At 39.4% G+C, this 24,126-nt stretch overlaps 1 protein-coding gene across 4 annotated transcripts in view; it reads left to right on the top strand.

The window, feature by feature from the left end:
* The first annotated feature begins 3,397 nt into the window (after nt 1-3,397).
* Nucleotides 3,398-24,126, top strand: part of arhgap32b (Rho GTPase activating protein 32b) — a 91,705-nt gene continuing 70,976 nt past the window's right edge. For all 4 annotated transcript variants that reach the window (XM_044141038.1, XM_044141041.1, XM_044141040.1 and 1 more), the window contains exon 1: nt 3,398-3,975. The gene's annotated coding sequence lies outside the window, so the exon portion shown is untranslated. The remainder of the gene's footprint in view (nt 3,976-24,126) is intronic.

Here is a 24,126-nt window from a genome sequence, read left to right as displayed (position 1 = left end):
AAAAATCTTTGGATGGATTTCATACCATAGTGCAAAGCTAGCGTAGGTTTATTACCACCAATAAACCTTATTAGCATAGAGTGTTGTACATGTTCCCACAAGAAGCACTGCTACCCAAACCTTCTGCTCTATTTCTGTTAAGATTTGAAGAATGTGGGCGGGGCAACGTCTCTCAGGTCATAAACCTGGTTAAATTCTGCTAAACTGTGCTAAACTATCCACCTTGTGGGGTTCCATGTAACATCTGGGGTGCTCAGATTGGGTTAGAACCGTTTCTTGGACCCTAATAAGCTTGTTAGAGCTCCAGCTTGTCACCAGCCCTTTGGAGCGGCCTGGGCTTCTCTAAGCCTCTGCCAAGCACTCAGAAAATTAAAAGAACTGATCCGAACGAACGAGGGGAGCAAAGCTTATTTCGGCAGCAGCTCCCTCAGCTCACAATGTCATTAAGAAGATGGCTGGTGAAGCTGTGGTCAAGCTTTCAGAGAGCTGCACTACGACTGGTGCCTGAAGCAAGTCTGAATGGAAGCTCTTGGACTGTTAATGTTAAAAAAAAAAAAAGAAAGAAAAAAAAAGTCCTAAATGGTAAGAAGAAACGATAAAAATATTTTATGTAGAAAACTGTTTTATTTGTGCACAATTGCAGTGATATGTCGTCTAAAGACAAAATGATCATGTAATGTTAGAAACAAACTCTTTGCACACAGGTCAAGACAGCCCTGGATTCTTGTTTAACCAGAACTAAGGAAGAAAAGAAAAACAGAAGCTCAAAACCTCTCATAAAAACTGAGAACCCTGACTATGACACATTTGCTGCTGTGCAAAGTGCTAACACTCCACGACTCGGAGCTGACTGGGCAACTTTTCCAGAACCTTTGAGTCAGTGACGGAAACAGGGAATTAGTCTGCCTTAAAATAATGTGCTTTTTATAACTCTGCTATTTTATTTGGAAGCTACACACTAAAGTCACTTCCTAATAACGATTTCAAATCAGCCGAATTCAACGTTTTAATTTAAACTGACCATGAAAGCTTTCACTGCATGGAAACCAAATCTGCCACTAGGGGGCAGGTTTGAATCAAATGTATTCGCGCTCTAATTTGAGGATTAAGAAATCTGCAGAGACCACATTGGTATTAATGGTGTTGCCGTATGCTGTTTTATCTTTTGGTACTGTTTTTGACAGTTTCCCAACGCGATGACTGGAGCTCCTTCAGAGGAAACATTCACTGATCCAGATCTCGAGTGTGTGAGATGAACACTGAGAAACAGCATGCAGGTGATTTATAGCAGGAAGCAAGTCCAGAACCGCTGTCAACAATAGGAATGATAGGAACCAAGTATCACATGAAACTTTTCCCCTCCTGGTGTCCATTATAGTAGAATTCATGAAAAAGTGAAAACATAACCACATTTTTTTTTGTGCTATGGGCCTGAAATACCAGGATGGATTGATATCAACATATTATTGATAACAAAAAACAAAAAAAACATGAAAACTAAAACAAACCCAAAACGTTGATCATAAAGACTGATAAGTTTGAAGTTCGGTGGTACGTAACCCGACCATGTTGTTTCCTTTACAGCTTCAATAATTTTCCTCCAAACGTCTTGTTACTTGGTGTGGACACTCAGCAGAAGTGGAGGAAAACATAAATACTCTCTGCATGACTCATTTATCTTGATTTTAATCAGCAGGTCAATTTGACCCATAACAGTATGTGTGTCTCAAGTTCAATTATAAAGGACAACCATTGAAAAAAAAAGTGCAATATAAAACAACTTGACCAAAGATCAATTTCAAGTAAATTATTTTTTTGTTTGAAGGTGTTTTCCAGTGGACATAAAAAAAATGTAAATTCAGATTTTTATGTTCAAATGAGTAAGTGAGTAGGTTGTCGTCATTGACCCTTAATTTCTGAGAAATAACAAAACATCATTGCACAAATATTGATTGAAATGGTTAGTATTGGAGTTAATAATCAGATTTGTTTTGGAGGAATCTTTTGGCTTCTGACACTATTGCATGATTAAACACTCCCCGGGTCAAATTGACCCACGAACATAATTGCTGCACCTCAGAAACGAACATAACAGGAGGGTTAAGCTGCGCTGTTAGAGTTCAGCCCGCTCCTGCAGGTCGTCGTGTGAACAGGTGGGTTTATTGTTCAGCTAATGACTGGCGGAGGATAAGCTTTCAACTCATGTTTGCCCTATACAAAGAGGATCACTTGAACGGAATCTTCCATATCTGCAACATGCATGAATCATGCATTTCTTCCATACAAACGCAGCATTTCATGCAGTCACACATTGCCACGTTCAGAGGGTCACAGGCTCATCTGGGATTAAATACTAAAAAAAAGAGAATGGTTCAGTATTTCATATACTAATTACAACTATAAAGTACAGATATAAACTGGAACTGTTAAACTCACTTTACAAAAGCAAACAATGTGCTCAGTGCCGTTTCGACTTAATTTTCAGTTTCCCTCAAATAAGTAATGAAATGCAGGCGTGTATATAAAGAGGTCTTGTTTATTGTGATCAGGAATTTATTTATTTTTTTTAAATGATAAAAACACCTTGCTTCTAAATGCAATTTCGGAGGGTTTGGTTACATGTTCTTATTGATGCTTTTCTCTGCATATTTATCAAAAAAGCCATAGTGTGAACGATGGTCAAAATAGAAGGAAAAAAAACTGAAGATAACAAAAAATCCTAATAATAAATAATATATTCAGCATAACATGACCTGCCTGCTTTGGAAAAATAACAGTGAAAAATCAGCTTGGTGCTGATTGAATAAGAAGTGGAATTGTGTCTTAAAGAAGTAAAATCTATACTAGTCACAGTCATTGCTGATATGAATATTGGCAATATGGATATTTTTTGCATTCCATCAGGGGAAGTAAAAAAACGTTGGTTATAGATTTGCAGACGAGGGAGACATTCTCCAGCATAAGGCTACTTGTGCTTGCACAGAAATTTTAAAAAATATCCATGGATGCTAATCAATCTGGATCTTAAACTGACAAATGGATTATGGCAGAAATCATTTATAGCGGCTCCACAACAGAACCCCATCTTGAAAACCAACTTTTAAACTGAACTGCAATCTTGATTGAGCTCTGATTTTCCTACAACTTAATTTCCTGTTCCAAAAGAATGGAATGGAATAAAGGGTTCCTAACTGGTTTAATCCCAGTGTAGTAGGTTTTGTACCTACACAAATCTACTGTGTTTACCATCCAAGATGTGTATAATCCGTTTTTCCGCATATATTATTCTGTTATGGACTGCTTGTTTGTGTTCAGTGGCGCTTTCAATGAAACCTAGTTCATCTAGGACGTTTTCAGTTGAACGTCTGTGTGGTGGGTTGTTTCCCCCATGTTTCAGACAGGCCGTGAACGCAGCGCAGAGATAGCGCCGCTGCTCCGGTTGCTCTGACTGTTCCAGTCCGTATCCACCCGGAGGTGTGCTCTCTCTCCGCTGAGCTCCACACGCCGGACTGGCTTTTAACAAGTTTTAAACTGGAACGAACCTTGATAGGCATTGGGGACAGGCAGGACATTGCTGCGAGTTATTGAGTTTTACTATGAATGGGATGAAACGAGGCGGAGGAGACGGCATTCCTGATTTTTTCCCCTCCTCCGAATAGCGACAGTAACTGACAGAAACCGCCGCTTGTCCGCCTTGTTGTCCCAGTGGAGCCTCTTCTTTTTTTGTTTAGGGTGAAACTAAACTCGCTGTGAATGTGAGCCGTGGCGCGCTTTTTTGCCACCAGCCCGGAGACGTTCAGGGGAATGTGCTCACTTTGCGCCTGTCGTGTTTGGATTGCGCGGGGCTAAGCCGTGATGAAGAGGGAATTAAACAGCGGTGAAACGCCAGACGGAGACAGCGAAAGCTAAAAAGCTCATCACCCCACCAGCAGCGGACGGTGGTGAGCGACCGCAGCCCGGAGCGGACAATTTAAGGTACTTTGACCACATTTCTCAACACCAGCTTCCTGCCGTGTGTTTGTCGTTCCTCTGTGTGATGAAATGATGGAAAATCAGAGAGGAATTAGCTAATAATACAGCGCACGTGCGTGTCAGGGAGGAACGACCGAAGCCAGACTGGCTCGAGGGGAGGGGATGTGGGGGGCTCCCGTTTCCCCAGAAACCACAGAGAACAGCAGACCGGTCCTCCATTCAAAGGAGGATCGATTGAACGCTAATCGGCGCTTTTCTTTTAGCACAAGTTTATACATGTGATGGTTGCAGGTAATATTTAATCGTTTGAACACCACAGAAAAGATTAGGCAAATATTTCACTCTAAAATCTTGACTAGTCGTTCCAAACTAATGCCGCTTACACAGGAGGTCGATTCTTGATGGGTTAATTATGTCTTCGATCGTTTTTCGTAACCGATTCTGATTAGTTTTGATGCGTTTGAAGAATGGGCGTGGTTGTTAATGATTTAATATTTGACCTGGGAGGAAAATCATGGGAAATCTGTGATCACCCACCTAGCCTAGCATCTCTAATCTACACTGCAGGAGTTCGGTATATCTACCTGTACAGACTCATTCAGTAAATTCGTATATTATCGAAAAGCACATTGATTTCAGGAACGTTTAATGAGTGAAACACAATCATATAGATTAATTATACCCAGATAGATGTTTGAAAGCCTTTATGATTACGATTTTCTACTTTCAGCTAATAAGAACATAACATTTCAAATAATATCATGTCAGACCAATAAAAAAACACAACCTTGTGCTTAATGAAAAATATGCTTACCGTAATACCCGTTTAAAGGTTATTTTCAACATATAATTTTTATCTGACAAGACTCATTGGGATGTATATTCAAATTTACTGTATATGACTGAACACCTACTTAGAACAGCAGGGCATTTTTCAGTTTCCCAACCCTGGTTCTCAAGGCACACTGCCCCGCATGTTTTAGATGTTTTCCTGATCTGAACTGATGAGTGATTAACATGTTGAACTGCAGTCAGGATCAGGTGTGTTACAGCAGGGAAACATCTGAAACATGCAGGGCGGTGTCCCTCAAGGACCAGTGTTGGGGAAACATGGGTGTGGAGCTCACAGTGTTAATACAATACCAGGGAAGAAATACAAAAGTAAAGATCTTAAAGGAGCAAGGTTTTCTAGTGAGGGATAATACACAATTTATGAACTATTTGAAAGTCATCATTCAAAGGGATTTCCTTTTCAGTTAAAAGAAAAATGGTGGCTAATCTTTCTAGAAGTGAGCCTTCTAGCAATTTCATCCCAAGATCAAAGTGTGCAAGGCTCCTAGAAATAATAATAATTACACTTAATAATAATAGTAAAAACAACAAACAAACAAAAAACACCTCAGACTCTTCAGAGCTCAGTTTGGATGTTAGATGTTCATTCATGCTGGGACACTTACAGGAAGTCTGAAGGAGTTTGACTTATTATGGAGGTTTAAAAGAAAGCATGTCTCCTTAAGAAGAGCCATTTTCAGCTGTTTCTGTCAAATGCGATGAATCATAGGATGTACTAAGTTCTTCTATTTTAGTTTCATCTTTCTTTACTAGATAATGACAGAGGATGTTTGGATATTTGAGGTTAGATCAACTGCAAAAGGGGTCAGACCATTTGCATAGCATCCAATTCTAAAACCTATAACCGGGGTGCTTTCTTTCCTCTGTAGCGGTAAATAAAAACATTGTTTGCATTAACTAAGATTATTTACCTCCCGAGAGCTGGATCAGTCAGAAGCACCATGAGGCGCCGATCTACTGGATCAGTTTGTTGTTCTGCTTCAAAATGATTGGATGTAAAGTGTTTGATTCCAGATGAGGTTTCAGCCACATGGGCGTGTCTGAAACCTCTTCTCTTGTTATCTGAGCCACATTTCCCATGGTCTTTTAAAACCTACTCTCCCTATATTGGTTTACATTGTAACGATGCATGCATGGAAGGCTTAAATGCTTGTTTAACCACACAGTCCGGGAGCTGACAGGAGAGAATATACACACACACACAAGCTAGGTTTTAGGTCAATGAGTGTTTAAACTCAACTGAAAACATGCTAGGTCCAAAAAACACTTCTTCTACTGTGATTTGTTTTACCAACTCTAATCCAGAATGCTCCCAGTTTGACTGATTAACCAGCAGAGTTGTTGCAGGGTGGTCCAGTCAAAGTCCAGGCCTCAACGTGGCAGGTTTTTTGGTGAAACTGAGGAGCTTTGGATAAGCATGTCAGCACTTAGCCCCAAAGTTGCCTGCTGAGCATCAGTTGCTGTGTTTCCATTTCGAGTGCGTGCAAATCTTTGTCTGCATTCTGCCAGTGTTAAAAAAGACAATTTTGCCTCTGTAGTGTTTCCATTAAATAATAAACACAATTAATTAAATCCACACATGAATGAGATTGTTCAATCGAGAAGATACTAAACATGGCACTGACTGATATAAACAGAATCCCACGGCGCTAGCACTTATTGTCTATCAGCCATCAGAGGAGTCTTATTCAGATGATGTAGTGACAAACTCCTTACACTTGGGAAGGGCTATCTATTCGACGTTTTGGGGATTTTGTAGTCTGCAATTTTACAGAAGAGCTATGGATTCAACACTTTCTAATGACCCATAACTTTTTATGAACTGTGCAGTGCTGTGAGAGCTGAGGTGGAGAGAGCTGCACATTGTCTGAAAAGAACAAAAACAAATCATCCTATTTACTAATTCTTCTTTGTCATTTCTGCCAGTAGTGACATTATCTAGCTGTTGATGTTGTGTGATGCGAAAAAAAAGTGTTTCCATTGCAGTTCTACGAAACACAACTATTTTTATGCCTCACCTGGTCCTAGCACAAAAATCCTTTATTGAAAAACGTGAGTTTTTCTAAATTGACTTACATCCATTAAGTGAATTCATTTTTGTAATTTCAATTTACACAGTTTTATGATTGATGGAAATACAGCTAGTGAATGAATGTATCAGGGTGCACTGATTGCAGTTTTCTGGACAATCACCGATCTTAAAAAAGCCTAACTTGCCACTTCTGATTTTTAATTTTTTTTGGCCAAAACTGATTTTTTTTTTTGTTGTCATCTGAAAAGTCCTTATAGATAGTGAGGAAGTTGCAGGAGTGGGGTTGACTGATAATCGTGCAGGAGCAGACATGACCTGGTGAGCAGGTCTGTCAGTCAGCCCTCTCTCAGGGTAGAGATAAAGAGGACAGTGACTGATTCTCAGACCTCTGCAGAGGTAGATAAGATCGGTTTGTTGTCTATCGGCTGATCACCACACATAAATCAGGGCCGATTAATCGGTGCACCCATAGAATGTTTACCTGTCTGTGAGTGAGATTAGGTGAATGTGGCTCAAGTGTAAAGTGCCTTCAGTGCAAAGTATGACTATAAAAGCTCTATGCAGACTCAGTCCATTTGCCGTTCAGAACTGAATGAAATTTCAACTGAATTTCTTTGACCAGCCAAGAAATAATTGTGAAATAAACTTGTTTCTGAAGGCTGGATTACAGGTTAGAGTCTTACACTTGTTCTAATGTCATAACTACACGGTTTCCATTGGGGTCACATTGGGAACCATGCACTTATTTCATCCATCCTCCTCTAGTCGCTCAGAATGACTCGTTGGTTATTGTATAGACTCGTCTCTGGACCTGGAAGCCTGACATTATAGGTTATCAGCTGTTCTTCCATCAGGGTCATAAGTCAGTTCTTGGTGGAACATCTGTGTGCATCAGGTTGTGTGTGTGTGTGTGTGCTTGTCTGGATTTGGAGAAACATCCCCAGCTTGCCTGGGTTTGTGCAACAACCTCCACATTCTCAGCATGTTGTTGCTTGGTGTGTGTCTCTGATCCAGCATTCTGCTCTCCAGATGAAGAAATAATGCAGCTGTTTTCTGCTTTTATTCCTGCAACTTGTTCATTCGTGATGCTCCATGGTAAACATTTACAGATCTCTGCAGGAGCGCTGCAGGTTAAAGTGAAAAATAGTGCAGCGTGTACGGACTTATTCTCTGAAATGTGATTATTTGTAGTGTCCCTCAAGAAATTTGATAATCCTGAGTAATTTGACCAAAGGGGCTTTGGAAATGCTGATTTGTCTGTTTTTATCTGATGACGGATTTGTCTGTGCTGTGGATTATTCCCCCTCTGTTTTCACCCAGCAGAATAATCATGTCATATAAATAGTTTTATTTGTGGACAGGTAAAGTTGCAGCACAGTGCATGGAGTTGACACTGCGTCAGAAACATAATTGGCCTTTCTTGTTCTCGGATTATTCTGATTTCCGTCGGCTTGTTCATATTGGAGATAATCAAATGATACATCTTGACGTTTTCTGTCTATAGGTGTCACATCATAACTACTTTGACATTTCAGTGTGTTTTGGCATTGAAACTTCTGTTTTATACCTGCTGGAGACGTGGGGTGCAACCAAACATTGGCCCCCGATTTCCTTCATTTTGGGAGCTTGACGATCGGTTGATACCTGCATGAGAAACTGATGTTATCTGATGTAATCAGCCACTGGCCCTTTTACTGAGCTCAAAGTCAGAAACCATGTTGTTAACATCTAGAGCTGAAAAACAATTGTTAGCTCGCTGGGTTTATTTCTTGTTTGCATTCAATAAAATAAAACCTACGGTAGTTTTCAGTTCCAGTGAGAGCTGAACAGAGAAGTCGACAGATTTGGATCTCTGCTGCGTCTCTAGAGTTTAGTTTGCCTAAAGTTAAACTTTATATAGATTTTATTAAATCCAAGGTATATATTTTTTTTCTCCCTACATTATAAACATTTTTGGACTGTGGAAAGAATCTGGAGTTCCAGAAGCAAAAGCCACATTGCATGGAAAGAACGTGCAGAGCGCTTGCAGAAAAACCACTAGCTAGAAATGCACTGATCTGATGCTCATATCTGTGTCTGTCTCAATATTTATTTATTTATTTTTTTTAGATATATACATCAGAGGTAGAAAAAAGTGGATGTGTGCGTCCCGACACTTGGCTGGGGTTCGAACCCGGGACCTTCCTGAACATATTTTCTCCTAAGAAAGACAAAACTTCACCTCCACTTCCTCAAATGTTCAGGTCTTTCTTTGGGGTTAACCGAGAGAATAAAATGAGTCTGCAGTGCAACAAGCCTAATAACCACCCACAGTGTAAACAGAGAACAGTTGATCATACAGTGTGACAGCTCACCTTGCCAGTCTAATTAATTCCGCATTCTGAATTTAAATCAGTGTGTGGATACACCGTCTGTGTGCAGCCGTCTGCTCTCATCTGTGCATAAAACATTAGTACACTCAACAGTCTTTTTGTCTGTGCGTTTGCCAGTGACAAAGCCAGACACGACCTCTGACCCCTGCATCAGACACTGCCACATATATGTGAGGTTAACCAGCCATTGTTGTTTCTGCCTGTGTGTCCCTTAATTCTGCCTGACGGTTATCCTGCTGCTGACGACTCCAGAAGCGCATCGCTCCAGTCCCACTGCGGAGTCGCGGAGATTCCGCCGCAGCATTCCCAGAAGAGATTCCATTCCTCCGTAAACAATCCTGGCATTGACACCGCCGCCGATTAGCTGGTTGCCAGGGTATTTCCACTCCGGCCTCAGATCAGATCTGAGAAACGGGAGTTCTGTTTCAGGGTTGGTCTGGCAGCGGCTTTGTGTGAAGTCACTCTGGCGGACGTCAGGGAAACCAACGCTGTTGAACGCTGAGCTTGCTGCCTTGCCAAGATGAGAGTGGAAATTGAACTGGAGGTTTAACTTCTGGAAACTATCAGGATGGAGTTTAAATATTCCTCCCTCATGTTTTCATTCAGCAGTTTTACAGCGGTTGAAAAGTGTGTGTGCTGCCTCGGTTTCAGTTTTTCCCCTTTTATTGAATTGGATGAAAAATGTTAATGTCTCGATGCCTGAAGGGATTCTTCTTTCTTTGAATAATCAAGGGGAAAAAAATCAGAGCCAAGAAAAGCAATTTCTCAACTATTAGAATAAAAGGCTTCAATAAAACCTAATGGATGGAAACGTTAAGGACAGAGCGACGTTTAATCAGCTCATTTGCATTTTGCTAAAGGTTTTTAAAAGAAGAACAGAATGATTCTTCTGAATGCTGCCCCAGATTGAGTCGTCCGAACACACACACCATGACACGCAGTTCTGACCTGTGTGAATGTGTGAACACAGCAACCAGTGAAACCAGGTCACAATTTCTAATGATGCTGTTCCAGCACAGTGTGCTCCTTCTGATCAGCCAGTCTTCTACTCCCAACCTAAACCAGCCAGATGCGTTCCTTTACAGAGACTGTTTTTATTTTGTTTAGAACAAAAATATTTGTAATGATATAAATGTTTGTGTTTCATAAAAATATCAACTAATCAATCAAATATCAAAAATAATCTAGGTTTCTGGTTTCCAGGTACATAGGATCACAATTCTCCACAGACAGCAAATCAAAGCGTGGTTCACCCATATCTGCTTTGAAACTTGGCAGCAAGTTTTGGGGGTTTTTTTTGTAAAGTGATCCAACTTATATTTTTATTGAGAGAATATACTATTTTTTTGTTTTCCAGTTTTCTTCAAGCGAGCCCAAAACAATTTGGTAAAGTAGCAGCCATTTTTGTCAAATGAAATATGCAAAACCCTTTTGAAGTTTTGAAGTTTTCAAACTAAAAGGATTTGCATTCCTTTCCAGACTTTTTCATTTGTTTAGATTAAAATATTTCATGTCAAGTTTATTGTTGAACTGACCAAAAAAGAAAAGTAAAACTTTGTGATTGTTAATTGGTTTCTGGTTGTTTTGAAGAACTGGTTTGAGTCTCCACAACTAGAAAAGCAGCTTGATGCCACACCTTCACTCTCATCCTGTAAGTGTTTCAGGTTCTGTTGGATTCTTAATTTCTCACAGGATCATAGTTCAGTAAAATGAATTATACAGAGATGGCAATAATTAGATGTTTGTATCAGTAGGTTAGATTCTGCAGGCTTCAGCTATGTAACCAAAGGACAGAAACGATTGATCCGTCACCAGCTCCTCTGTCTGGTGTAGGTACCGCTAACACGTTTCCCTCTCAACAAACATGTAGCCGTCTCAGTTTTAGAGGTCACCTAGTGATGACATCACTGCAGTCAATAATTGATACATTTGTAAAATGAGCATGTGTGCAGCTGGGATGTGCTGAGCTCAGGCCGGCGCTGACCTTTGTTACACGATAGCCCCGCGGCCCTCCGTCCAGCAGACAGGGAGCAGGACAGAAAATCGAAACACCAAAACGAGCTTTTTGGAGCTGGGATTTAAATTCTCACATGACACGGTTCACTAATCTGTTGCCTTTTTTTTCTTTTCTTTTTTTTTTAATCAGGTCTTCACCCAGCTGAAAAATGCTTTTTGTCTTAAGCCAGTCAAGGTGTTGTGGAGCCACGGTTTAAAATCCTACCCATAACTCCCCTTAATAATACTTGGTACAGTTTTCAGTGCCATCATGGATTAGATATTAGTGCATGCAGCCTTGCTCCAGGTCCCAGAGGAGCCTGCTTAGTGACCCCGTTTACAGCTGCAGGACTCTTAAGCCTCGGGGCTCTAAGCTGCCCCCAGCCTCAGGTTGTATGGCGGTTCACACAAACCCACATTTCTTCACCTCCATGTTGTTAATTAGGTTGATGGAGGCGATGTCTGTCTTCTTGCATTAAGGTCAAACATACCTCTCATGTCGTTGCTAAACTTCTGCCAGTCATTCTGTTTGTGCATAAAAAACTTTTTCTTGTTCTCACTGACCAATAGTCACACTCTTTAAGTCTTGTTGCACTGAGCACATTCAGACTGGAGGGACACCAGCCTATCAGTGACCTGTCTTCGTCAGTACAGCCAATCACAGCTACGTTTGGCAGACTGACTCATCTGAGCAGCTGTTTAGCATTTATCTGCTTTTTGTGCTCTTTGTGTGTTGATCTGAATGTTTTCAGCTTTAAGAGTATTTGAAGTGGTAAAGCATGTTTTTCGTATGCTGTAATCTTCAAGGTTGAAGTAGAAATCTTTCAGCCTCAGTAAGAATGCTATTACCTCATGTTTAAAATCTCCCATACAGATTGCTTAGTTGAAGAAAAATATACTATTTTAGTTCTTTTTTTCTTTTTTTTTACTGGAGCACATTAGATTTGCAGCAGCCATTTTTTTTTGGGTAGATTTAATGTGTTCAGTTTTAACGACTTTGCTTTCTGCTAAGGAATATTGGTAGTCATGTCATGGTGGCTTAAATGTGAGGGAAGCGGCATTCATCACAATGACATTTTAAAAAATAGAAGTTGTTTTAAAAGAGATGCACTCATGCGTCATCGTGAGATTGAAATCAGAATGTTTTTCTCTCATAATTAAATGCATAAAATTTTAATACTCCTATTAGCATTTTGAGTTTTATTAAGATTAGGAACATGTGCTTTAATGAGTTAATGGTGAGGGTCTTTTAAAATGTTTTTTTTTATTTTTATGAATTCAATACTTCTGCTCTTATCAAATTATCTCAAGCACATTTCTCTCTAATATGTTCGCATATATTTGAATATTCTATTAGATGTATTATCTATTGATACTGATCATGTGTATTGCGATATATATTGCTATTGATTTATTGTCAAGCCCTTGGACTATGTTTTAACCTTTGAAAGTTAATTTGTACCCTAGAGAATAAAGCTCCACATCCTATAGTTTTGGCACTGATAAGATTTAATTACCGTATATCAGCAAAATTATTTCCAAAGCACATGTTATCAATAAAGTTGTTAAAACGCTTCAGTGAGCAACAAAGATTAAATTACACTAAGAAACTTTCCAGTTTCTCAGTCAGAACTTGGTACCAAGAGCTTTCGCCTCTACATTGCTCTGTGGCTGGGCTGTATTCATCTTATCAACAGAATTAACAAGGTCACTGCTGATGGCCGGTCCTCTGAGACTGGAGACAGGAGGTTTTTGAGAGGGCATCGAATGACTAGCATAATGAGGTAGATAAAAACACAACACTGAAGGAGAATCATAATGCCTGTGTCTCGCTTTGATTATAGTCTCCAGTGGAACCTGCGACATCTAAGTGGCTCCTATTGAAACCAGCCTGCATGGACTGACGTGCAATGGATTTAAACACGCCTTCTCCAATGACCTGGGACTTTTCTCCACTTGAGTTATGGTTGAGAAATTGCTACTATGAGTAAAGTAGCCTTCAATTCAGTTGATGTCTAATAGTATATGACCTTGCCTTTGTACTCTGTTGGATTATACAACACAACCCACATGATGTTAATGTCATTTAAAGGAGGCAGAACAAACTGCTTGGTCATGGCATAATTCTTGTTTGTTTTTTGTTTTTTTTCTTCATCAGCTTTCAATGACTTTATAAAAAAAAAAAAGCCCAACTGAAGTTGCTGGGAGTAGTGATTGCATTTAAAGTCGCTCCTTGCAGGTTGGTTTACATTGGCAACTAGAAAGCTTCATAACAGCATTAGAGGGTTCCCAGAATAAACACAGTAGGTGTTTGTAGGTCGTTCAGCAAGCAAGAAAGAAGACAAGTTGCTCTATCATTTTATCATTTGCTGCAGGACATTTATAGAATTAAACTGATTGATTTGATTTGCACCACTCATGGTGGCAGAACTTTGGTTCTGTTATGATTGGGATGTACCGATATACAAATTTGGGCCAACATCAATATCCAATATTAATATTGCTGTTATGGCCCATAGCTGATATTTTCTGACATTATATATATATATATATATATATATATATGTGTGTGTGTATGTAATAATTTTCTGTACCTTTGGGATACAATTGACCAGGAATAAATGGCAACAAGATGAAAACATATGCTTGTTGTTTATATCAACCTGGATTTATTTATTGACCCAAGAACGTTATGTAAAATATTACTAATATTGGCCGTTGTCGATGTTAATGCATATATTTTGTGCATCAGTAGACTGGAGGAGGAATTTCTAACTGTAGCTGGGGTTTCTAGACTATAACTGAGATTAAAATGTTTGGCTAGTTACCTGATAATCAGGTGGTTCTCTGACTTGTTCATTGTGATCTAAACCAGTGGTCCCCAACCACCGGGCCGCGGACCAATCGGTATAATTAAATATGTCCGTTCTATGTGTTGAGTCTGGAAGAGCTTTTATTTTGAAAATACTAAACCAGAGGCTGTCGGTTACGTCTTGCAAGCCAACATGCAGCAGAATGAGTAATAAACAACTGCTTCGGTGTCGATCCTCACAACGCACACATGCACCCCGTAAGAAACAACGGGAACTGTGTCGATCCTAACGCCCCTCCCCAACCCTCCCCGTCTGGCGTCTTCAGGTTGATTGAAAGACTGACCTCTGTCAGAGATGCTTCCTGCCCACAGCATCACCATCCAACCTTGGCAAAAACCTTGAAGGCTAGGAATGTTACAGTAAAGTTTCCCCATGGTTTTCTTTGAGCTTCTGTCTGATTGAACATACTGGGTGTGGAAATGATGGCAACCTTTTGGATAACTCAGAGATAGAGTGTTTCAGTTCTGTGGAGACTGATATTTAAAGTTGGTAATGGTAATCGTGCTAATTCTGCTAATCCCTAAAGACGGTTTGAAATGTCAAGTCTGTTTTAATTTTATTTTAAAAGGGTAAAACTGTGTTTCACATGGACTTTGCTCACACATGTGGTGGGATGTTTCCTCTGCTCCTTGAATAAATAAGTAATGACCACTCACAGCATGAAGACTTGAAAGAAATATTTTGCAGGGTGCTAATTATAGTTCTAAAGAGAAATGTGAGTCAGCTTGACAGGTCAAAGTTTTACTGCAGATTGTAACAGAGCCAAAAAATTTTGAGATCAGTTTCCTTAAGTTTACGAATAAAATACAGTTCAATAGCTGTTACCTGAATGCAGTTAATCTCATTGAGGCTGCATGTTTTCTCCTGTGGAGAAGCGTAATTGACAACGTGTAACTAGTTGACTGTTGGAAATTAAGCAACCGCATCAATCGTCATTTATTGGGCCTACAGCAGCACAAAGCTCTTTCTCTGGTCCTTCAAGTCTTGTGTGTCAAAACCTCTTTCTTGCTTTGCGTGACTTGGTAAGTGTTGAATGCATTCCACAGGAAAACATGCAGTTTTGGACAATGTTGTTTCCGTAAAGGATAGTCATCAGTCTTAAAAGTATTTCAGGGACAACGATCCAAGTTAAATCAAATTAATGAGTGCTGTGCCGAAAGAGAGCTTCACAAAGACCATCTTATGCCCAGCGTGGCTGACATCATAGCTTTTCAGTATCTATCCATCTGTTGTGCGCAGTAAACGGAGTATAAAATGGATGGAAACCCACTTAAGTCATGGAATCTCAAAGATGGTTTGCTTGATTGAAGAACAATCTTTTCTCTTGCTTTGCCTCCAGAAACTGAAGTTAACAAGCTCAAGGCCACAAGCCAGAGTTAAACTTTGGGGTCTGAAGTGGGTTGGGAGGTGTGTCTCTTGGCCAGCATACCTCTGTATACAAGAGGTATTCTATTCAGTGGTGTGAAAAAGTGTTTATCATTTTCCTGAATTCCTTTTTCTTTGCATGTTTATCACACTTAAAAGTTTCAGAACATCAAATCAATTTAGATATTACTCAAAAACAACACAAGTTAACACAGAATACAGTTTTTCAATGGCATTTATGACCCTGTGTTGTTGTTTTTTTTACTAAATGAAATCAATTACTTACATGCCTCAAAACATAAATGAAGACAACTTTGTAAGTCCTCCATTTTCTGTTTGTATTCAAAGCTACTTAAAAGAAGAAGAGGAAAAACCTGAAAAATTTCAAAATTGGAGACCTCTATTGGTCAGAAAAAGCTAGACTGACAAATATTTAGTTTTTACAGAAAAATGTCAAACTGAGGAGCAATGTGCTTTTCCTCTGTCAAACTGGAAGCTGTAGATGACGAGAATAAAACACATTAACACCTGACAAGTGCCACCTTTCAGACTATGACATGTTCAATTTGAAAAGCATGTTATTTATCTTGTTGAAGTAATTTTACAAAAGGTGCTCCAGATTTATTCAGTCTATGTAGTTTCTTCTAGAGCAGGGTTGGGCACTCCTGGTCCTGGAGGGCCGGTCTCCTGCAACTTTTAGATGCATCTCTACTTCAACACACCTGAGTCAAATAATGAGGTCATTAGCAGGACTCTGGAGAACCTAACTGCACTTGGGAGGTGATTCAGCTGTTGGATTCAGGCATGTTGGATCAGGGAGACATCTAAGAGTTGCAGGACGCCGGCCCTCCAGGACCAGGATTTCCCACCCCTGTTCTAGAACTTTGGGCGGGTCTAAACAAAACAATCCGGTTTTATCAAACAAATACAGATGGATTTCGATTCACTTCATCTTACGCAGAAGCTATAGTCACGTGTTTAGAGGTATAAAGTGTTTGCTGTTCTCTACATAACAGCTGATTATCACAGTGTGTATTCAGTCTGGCTCTGTGTATGGAAGAGCCTGCGATATTAAACTTTAGCACAATATCCATCTCATCCCTCTGATATTATTTACATCCGAACTGCACCACTAATAAATGTTTTTGTAATTGGTACTCCATTTCACTGTCGATGTGTGGTCAGCTTCATTTAAACTACAGGAAGTTGTGAAGGCTTGTGTAATGAGTTTCCTGTCGGAGTGACTCATGCTTTTGTTTGTTTAAACAGCTTTGGTGCACCCAATGATTTGCATGATGTCCTAAGCTCTTCCTGGATTTGTCCCAAAATCTTATTAAGCAGGTTAATACACGGTCGGCAGACGCTATACTTCTCTCAGTTCTTATTTTTCAGGTTTTAAAGAGTTTGTGGAAATGGACCGCCTTAGGCTAACATACATATACATGGAAAATAGGCTATTTCCTTGTCCGTAGCTGACAGCCTGATGGTGTTGGACGTTTGCTGGCAGCATGCAGTCCTCGTCATTAATCAGAGTTGCAGGGGAAATTAATGAAGCCGGTTTGTAGAGCGTCGGCATCCAGTCAGTGAACCATGAGTTGTTTCTTGCTTGTCTTTCAGTTTTAAATGCTGTCCAGGGTAACTGACAGGACAGATGCCTCATTTGGACAGAGGATTAGTTTCAGCTGAACCCACCCGCATTTTCAGCACAACATTCTGGGAGATTTATGTCAAAGGTGCCCTGATAAATCACTTATTTATTAGTGTGTGTCAGTGTGAGTCAGCATGCTGTGCTGTGGGCCAGATGCAGTCATGTCCTCTCCTCGGTGACACGGTGCTGGTGCCACGCCTCAGGAGAACACTTGTCACTCACCTGGAGTTATTCCCTGGCAGGCTATTGCAGAAAGCACCAACGATCTTTTATTAGCGACAGCTGAATGATTTAATTAAAAAATTCTCATTGAGAAAAATAAGTAGTTAGGAATAGCTTATAAGAAGCAAGTTGTGCTGACAAAATTAACATTTTTAGTTCGATGAGATGGATAGTTCTTTACATTTTTAGTAAAATGCATCTAATAAAGCCCGGTCTTTTTCTCTTTCTGTTGCTTATACATCACTGTGTCTTTAATTTTCAGGTGTCTGAACATGCTTTGCTCAAAAACATACCTGGAGTTTTGCCTTGATTCCTGCATATTTGAGAAATCCTGAATGCCCACCTGAATGGTTTCCCATGGCAACCATTCAGGTGGGAAAAACGCCTGGGTGGACCTAGCAGCTCCTCGGAGGACGAAACTCCTCAAAGCTGCAGATCTTCCGAGCTTTCGCCTCACAGAACAGCCCTCCTCCCACCCTCAGCTCCTTCACACTAGCCAGCAACAATTAGCAAACATCTGGTGGAACTGTGCACATTAAACAAGGTACTTATCAGTGGTTAAAAACTTTGCTTAAAGGGTTAATACAGCAGTGATGTTAGAAAGAGTATGAGCGTCTTAAAGAGACAGAAGTCCAATTTCATGCCATTAATTTACAAAGTTAGATTTCTTTCTTTTGTTTGACATGTACAGCATTTTTATAACAGGAGGTAACATGGTTAATTGATTGGGCAATGTGGCTGGAAAATACATAATACTTTGCCTATAAAATGAAACTGTTATTAATTAGCAATTTGCCTCGTAACTATAGAAAGTCTGCCTTTTATTTATTTTGTTTTATTCTGTGCATATATGATATTTATAATAAATGATTTTACCCTGCATGCTCGTTTATTATCCATAAATCTGAAATGATTTTTCACTTTGTTCTTTTTTTAATATATATTTTACAGCATCTAGTTCAGTATTCATGAAACAGAAAAGCAGCTCTGCTCCTGGTAATGATGTCAACAACACGACTACTGCAGAGCCCTTTTCAGATCATTCTTTCAACCTGTGATCCATATGTACACTGTAAACACTGCACTCTGTGATGTGTGCACTTCGTAGCATACAGAAATAAAAGTCCAGGTGAACAAGAACACAGTGGTTCAGTGTATAGAACATTAATCTGTGTCGGCTCATTATTGACACTTTTTACCCATCCTGAGCTTTGCCACAACTGAAGCAGCCAACACAGATTCATGTCTGACTTGACATTTCTCTTCTTTATTGATGGGTATTAGTTGTGCAGATCTGCTTTTCTTATAGGTTTGGTTCAGTATGAGATTCCACAATATCACAAGAGTAACAACAAATTTAAAGTAAAGGTTAATAACATGATAAAAACAAATGGCTTGTCAAATCCAGTGTTCGAGTGTCATTATCTAACTGAATGATTTAGTTCACATGTGAAACCTTTAGCTTTCAAACTGGAACTGCCTTTGCTGTTTGTGCTTCTTTAAACATTTCAAAGTGGCTAAATGGTTTCCACTTTCAAATATAAGAGAAAGTTAACAGGTTCACATCAGGAAGTGGACCAGCGGTGCAGTACTTCTAGATCCATGCAGTAATAATTGAGTTGTGAGTCTATTCATGTCTGTTTTAAAGGCAAGTTTTATTGTCCAGCATAACTCTTGTGTCTTCATCAGCTCAGATAAAATTGCTTCACAGAAATGGTATTTATGCTCAGCAGTGATTTGGGAAATTTAGTGGTCACTGATATTTTTTTTTTTGTCTGAAATGTTGTTGTGTATAGCAGGAAAGTTACTGAGTTGGTAACAGTGGAATGGCTATTAACTGCAAACATGCAGACATGACCTGGTGGGCGGGTTTGTCAGTCTGTCTCTCATGGCAGAGCAAAAGAGAACAATGTGTTTTTTTTTTGTTTTTGTTTTTTTAGACCTTGGCCAAGGTGAATATGATCTGCTGCAGCTGATCACCAATCTCCCAGAATTTGTTTCAGTGGTCAAGCATGTGGTCGGTAGCTGGTAGCGTTACATCTTCTACTACTTTTGAGGTTATTCAGTCTTGTTCATAAAATTTTCAGCTTTATATTGAGAGATGTGTACCAGCTCATAAAACCAGCTGTTGTGACTAAAGGGCCATTCACACCAAGAACAATGACTGTTACAATAAAATGATAATGATGGGAGCATTCAAACAGTTGAGTGCCAGCCTTTTGTAAGCAGTGATGGCAGCATCCTCTGCATGCTTCAGCTGTGCTGAGGCCTATAAAATGGGATTTAATGAGCATCTACTGTTGTTTGGTTGCACAGAGAAGGAGAAAAAAGTGGAGCAAGCCTCTTGAAAACTCATGCTGTGTAGCCTGACTGGAAATACAAATTAAACCATTAGTGCCTCACATAGTACTTGGTGTTTCCACAAGCTGCAAATTGTTTTTAGGGTTTTTACAAGAACTAGGATTATTATTTTTTTTGGCCTCAAACTTAAAAAGGAAGAGCAGCACCAATCGGAGTCTTGCAGCCAAATATCCATGGGCAGACACTCCTATGTCTACCAGTTTGTCAGAGGTTGCTCAAAAGTTATAATCTTGGTTTGGTGCAATAACTGATTGAAAAATTTGAGTTTTAGGTTTGTGGCCAGGGTTGGTAAGGCTGAAACTTAGTCAGTTCCAGTCACCAGCGGATTTTTCTATTCAGTGCATTTCTTCTATTCACATGTATAACTTCATCATCTTTGGTGTTTTACTCTGTAAACCACTTCCTTCTGTTTCTCCAAAATCATTTTCTGTTGTGGGTGACACTGATTGGTTGTCAAAAACACAGACACAAAATGAATAAATTTTGTGTGTATGAGATGTAATTGCACATGAGGTTGGTTTCACTGCTCACCAACCTCTAAAAGCTTGACTATAACTCAGCCTTCATAATGGCGCTCTTAGAGGTTTGCATTAACTGGACACAGGCCCAGTTTTGTTAGGCAGTGAGAAACGCCATTTCTCTTTATGAGAGCAAATCCCACATTTCTTTTTGTTTTATTTTTCTAGAATGACATAGTTCTCATTGAATTGTTCACCTTTTCTTCTCTGGATGTTTAAGTTTCCAGATGTCCCAGATAGTTGGGAGGATTCATCAGGGAAAATAATTGTGCACCAGTCTTCTGCTGTCTGTCCTCGTACTTGATAATTTTGTTAAATCTGTAGGCAAACTTTGTGATTTATGCATTGCAAATTATGAGAGGGATTTGTGCATTTTGAAGACGCATTCCAGTACAAGACTCATCTGCACAACAACGAAGCTGTTAGCAGATGAGTTCAAGGTTGCTACCAGTGTTGATGCTGTACAAAGTGGGGTTAGACATAACTAGAGGAATGTTGAGTAGCTCCAGCCTCATTAAACACAACTCAGGGTGTCATTGTAAATGTCAGGGTCTCACAGAGCCGTGGTCGAGCTGCAAGTAAGAATAAAATCAGGTGATTCCCCCACAATAGCCACAGAGGAGGGTTTCATCTATCTAAACTGATAAATGTGCCTGTGAACATTTTCCTCAAACTGATTTATGAATGAGAATGAGGAGAAAATACTCTGACATGAGGCGCTATTACCAGCTATCCCTCCATTGTACTGCATACTGATCCAGGCAGGCTGCTCTCATAGCGTTCCAATAAAATATAATTGCCTGTCCAACTGGAATGATTGATGACTTAAAGGAGGAATGGGAGGGTTGTTGGTCTATGGCAGATATTTAAAAAGTCTCTTTGGATTGCAAAGTATATCTAACTGGTCTGCACTGCCCATAAATGAATAAAAACAGTGATGGGATTGTAGTAGTATGAGAGTTGACACTAGAGGTACATCAATTGCAGTTTTCTAACTGCTCTTAAAGAAGCGCGACCTGCTGATTTTGATTTTGGCCAATACTGACATTTTTTCCTGAAACATTGAGAAATTTATCTTTAGTCACTAAGTTGGGAGCAGTGGGATGACTATTACTGGTGTGACCCTTGGGGGATTTGACATTTAGCTCAAAGTAGGATTTAACACATCGATATTCGCGAATGAAAAATAAATACTTTCTGATGGAAGAAAATATCAATAAATATCGTAGAATTGATAAAATTACACAGCTCTAGTATTTTTGCCATTTCACCAGAGAGCCTCTTTAAACTGTCATTGCTACTACTGGTACTGTTTATGTGTAAAAAACCTGTAATAAATAAACAAACAATGCTTAACCTGGAGGGGGCGCAAGCAAAGCCTGGTGGCCCGCCAGACTTATGATGCACTTGGGGGAAGCCCTGCATTTTTCAACATGTATGTTTTCTTTTCTATTGGCATCTTAGATGTGTGTGTCTCCTCTGACCTTATTTGAAACACCTTGATAATAATAAAAATATTCAGTAAGAATATTTAATGCTTCTGATACTTTGTTCATCAGGATTTATTTTTGCATTTTTAACCCGCTGTTTACCAGCCAGGGCCAATCAGGATGAAATTTTCTACTAGCTATTTATCTTTAAGTTTCTACCAGCAGGAAACGAACCCAATTCTGATTGTTTGTTTCTGCTCTCATTTTGTTCTCTGGGTCCAATTTCCAAAGTGAAAGAGTCATTATTATAACATACCATTAATTCTCATCTCTTTTGTTATGGAGCCTCAACACATGACTTTTAGATAAGAAAATCTTCATATTGACAGTTTTGATCCAAAACCAAGAATTCCCTAAAAACACGTATCAAACCAATGGGAGGAGCCCGTTTCTGGTTATCAGTTTTGAGCTGGAATCCACGGTTCTGTTGCAATATGTTGCTTTATTTGCTGTAGGATGAACTTGTGCACAGAGTTGAGCTCACGGTCATATGTTGCCTCGTCATTATGAATCGCTGACCTGGAAAATAGGCTTCTGTATGTCATTGTCAGGCTTTAGCCATAAAATCAGCAAAACCCCTGCATAGTTAGATCCTCACAACTTCACTTAAAGCTCGGGCTGCACATTTGAAAACAAGATAGCTTCGTCAGATAAAGTGAATGTGGCAAAGAAAGCAACTATATTTTGTTGAACACAGTGGGAAAGCTGCTATGTGGGTTAATGCCTTTCAGTCTTGGGGTTCTGCTATCCATGGATACCCGAACTCTCGCTAAGACTTCCAGAAACAATGCAGAAAGAAGCGGGAGAGTGAATGCTGTTGCTAGGTCCTTCAGGAACTGCTTGACAAGTGCCCAGGTTGACGTCACCAGTTGATTTGCACATCAATATGTCGAGGCAGAGAGGCTGCGCTCAACACTTGTTTTTCAGTCGGATTGTTGGTGAGTTCAGTCCAAAGATCTCTGACTTTGGACTGAACAATGGCTGATCTAGCTGGTTAGATTACCCAAGTTGGACATGAGTGTTTGTGATAGATACATTCACTAGGTATTTGCTTACTATGCCACACTGTGAGCAACAAGTTGATAGGTTATGTGTCTCTTTCTCCCATGCTATTCACAAAAAGCTGGAATAACATTTTAAACAAACCTTAATTGGGTTTTCTGTGGGGTACAACCCCTCTCTACTACCTCCCTGGGCTTCAAGAACAGATTACTGTAATTATCACAATACAGGCGTGCTCCAAATTTAGCTACAGCTAACTTAACTAAGCAGATGTTGCATCTGATTACTCAGCTACTGTCTATTCAGTGAATAGCAGGATAAACAAGGCATGGCTGGGATTGGAAGAGTTGCATCTAAGGCAGCCTGTCTGATATAATGATGGTAAGTGAAAATAGGTGTCTAATTAAATAATTCAGTATTATACAAAAGTCCTGCTCCTGTTGGTTTATGTATTTTTTGCAAGGATATAAGTAACAGATGTTCTAAAAGTATAGGAATGGTACATATGGGTAGATGTTCCTGCTTCGGTATTGCTGATTTTTCAAGAGGTTTTTATTATTCATGTAGTAGATTCAACCTATGTATTTTGGTGGCATGTACAAAGATGTGGTTTTGATGTTTTAATAGTCCAGTTCTCTGTGCCAGTTTCTGAACTTATTTTCTATCTAATCATGCATTCTTCAGGGTTCCCATCGAGGGGTTACAGGCACCCAATAAGACTAAAACTAGGTTTATAGTTTACACATTGAGCTGGGCGCGAGTTGGTATGCACCAGTAACACCATCCAGACCAGTGTGCATTGGCCTTTCGCCTTCAAATTTTTGCCAGTCAATTTTTTTGAGGTGCACTGATTGCAGTTTTCTGGGGCTGATCACCAATCTTTAAAAAGCCTGACCAGCTTACTCAACTTTGACCGATACTAACTTGTTTGTTTTTTTTTAAATTTGTTTTTGTCTAAAAAGTCGCTAAATATAGTGATCAAGTCACAAAGTTGGCAACAGTGGGGAAACAATTATAGCTGCACGCTCTTTTTTTTTTTTTTTTTTTTTTTTTTGCTGGGGTCCATCTTAAATGAACTCTGGCTCAAAGTATTACTATGCAGTACAAGTTCTCAAGTTACTAAACTACATGCCCTCGTTGCTTCGTTTAATCATTGTTTATTAACCTATAATATCCTCCTTGACATGGCTATTGTCCCCAATATGGCTAACTTGCTTGGAAATATCAAAACAAATCATTTTCATTGATTTTTATTTATTTTTTTTCAGCATAAATTATTCATTATTTTTCTCTCTGCTTTTCTCACATCAGAGCGCCAAAATTATTCTTAAACTCAGAATAATCTGTATCATTTTAACTTTGAACAACTGTCACTTAAATATGTGGGTTTTTTTTTCTTTGTTTTTTTTTTAAACGGACTGAAA

This window comes from Gambusia affinis, linkage group LG15, assembly GCF_019740435.1.
Source record: "Gambusia affinis linkage group LG15, SWU_Gaff_1.0, whole genome shotgun sequence".
NCBI classification, from domain to species: domain Eukaryota; kingdom Metazoa; phylum Chordata; class Actinopteri; order Cyprinodontiformes; family Poeciliidae; genus Gambusia; species Gambusia affinis.
The sequence above is the reverse complement of the archived record's forward strand: the minus strand, read 5'-3'. Positions and strand labels throughout refer to the sequence as shown.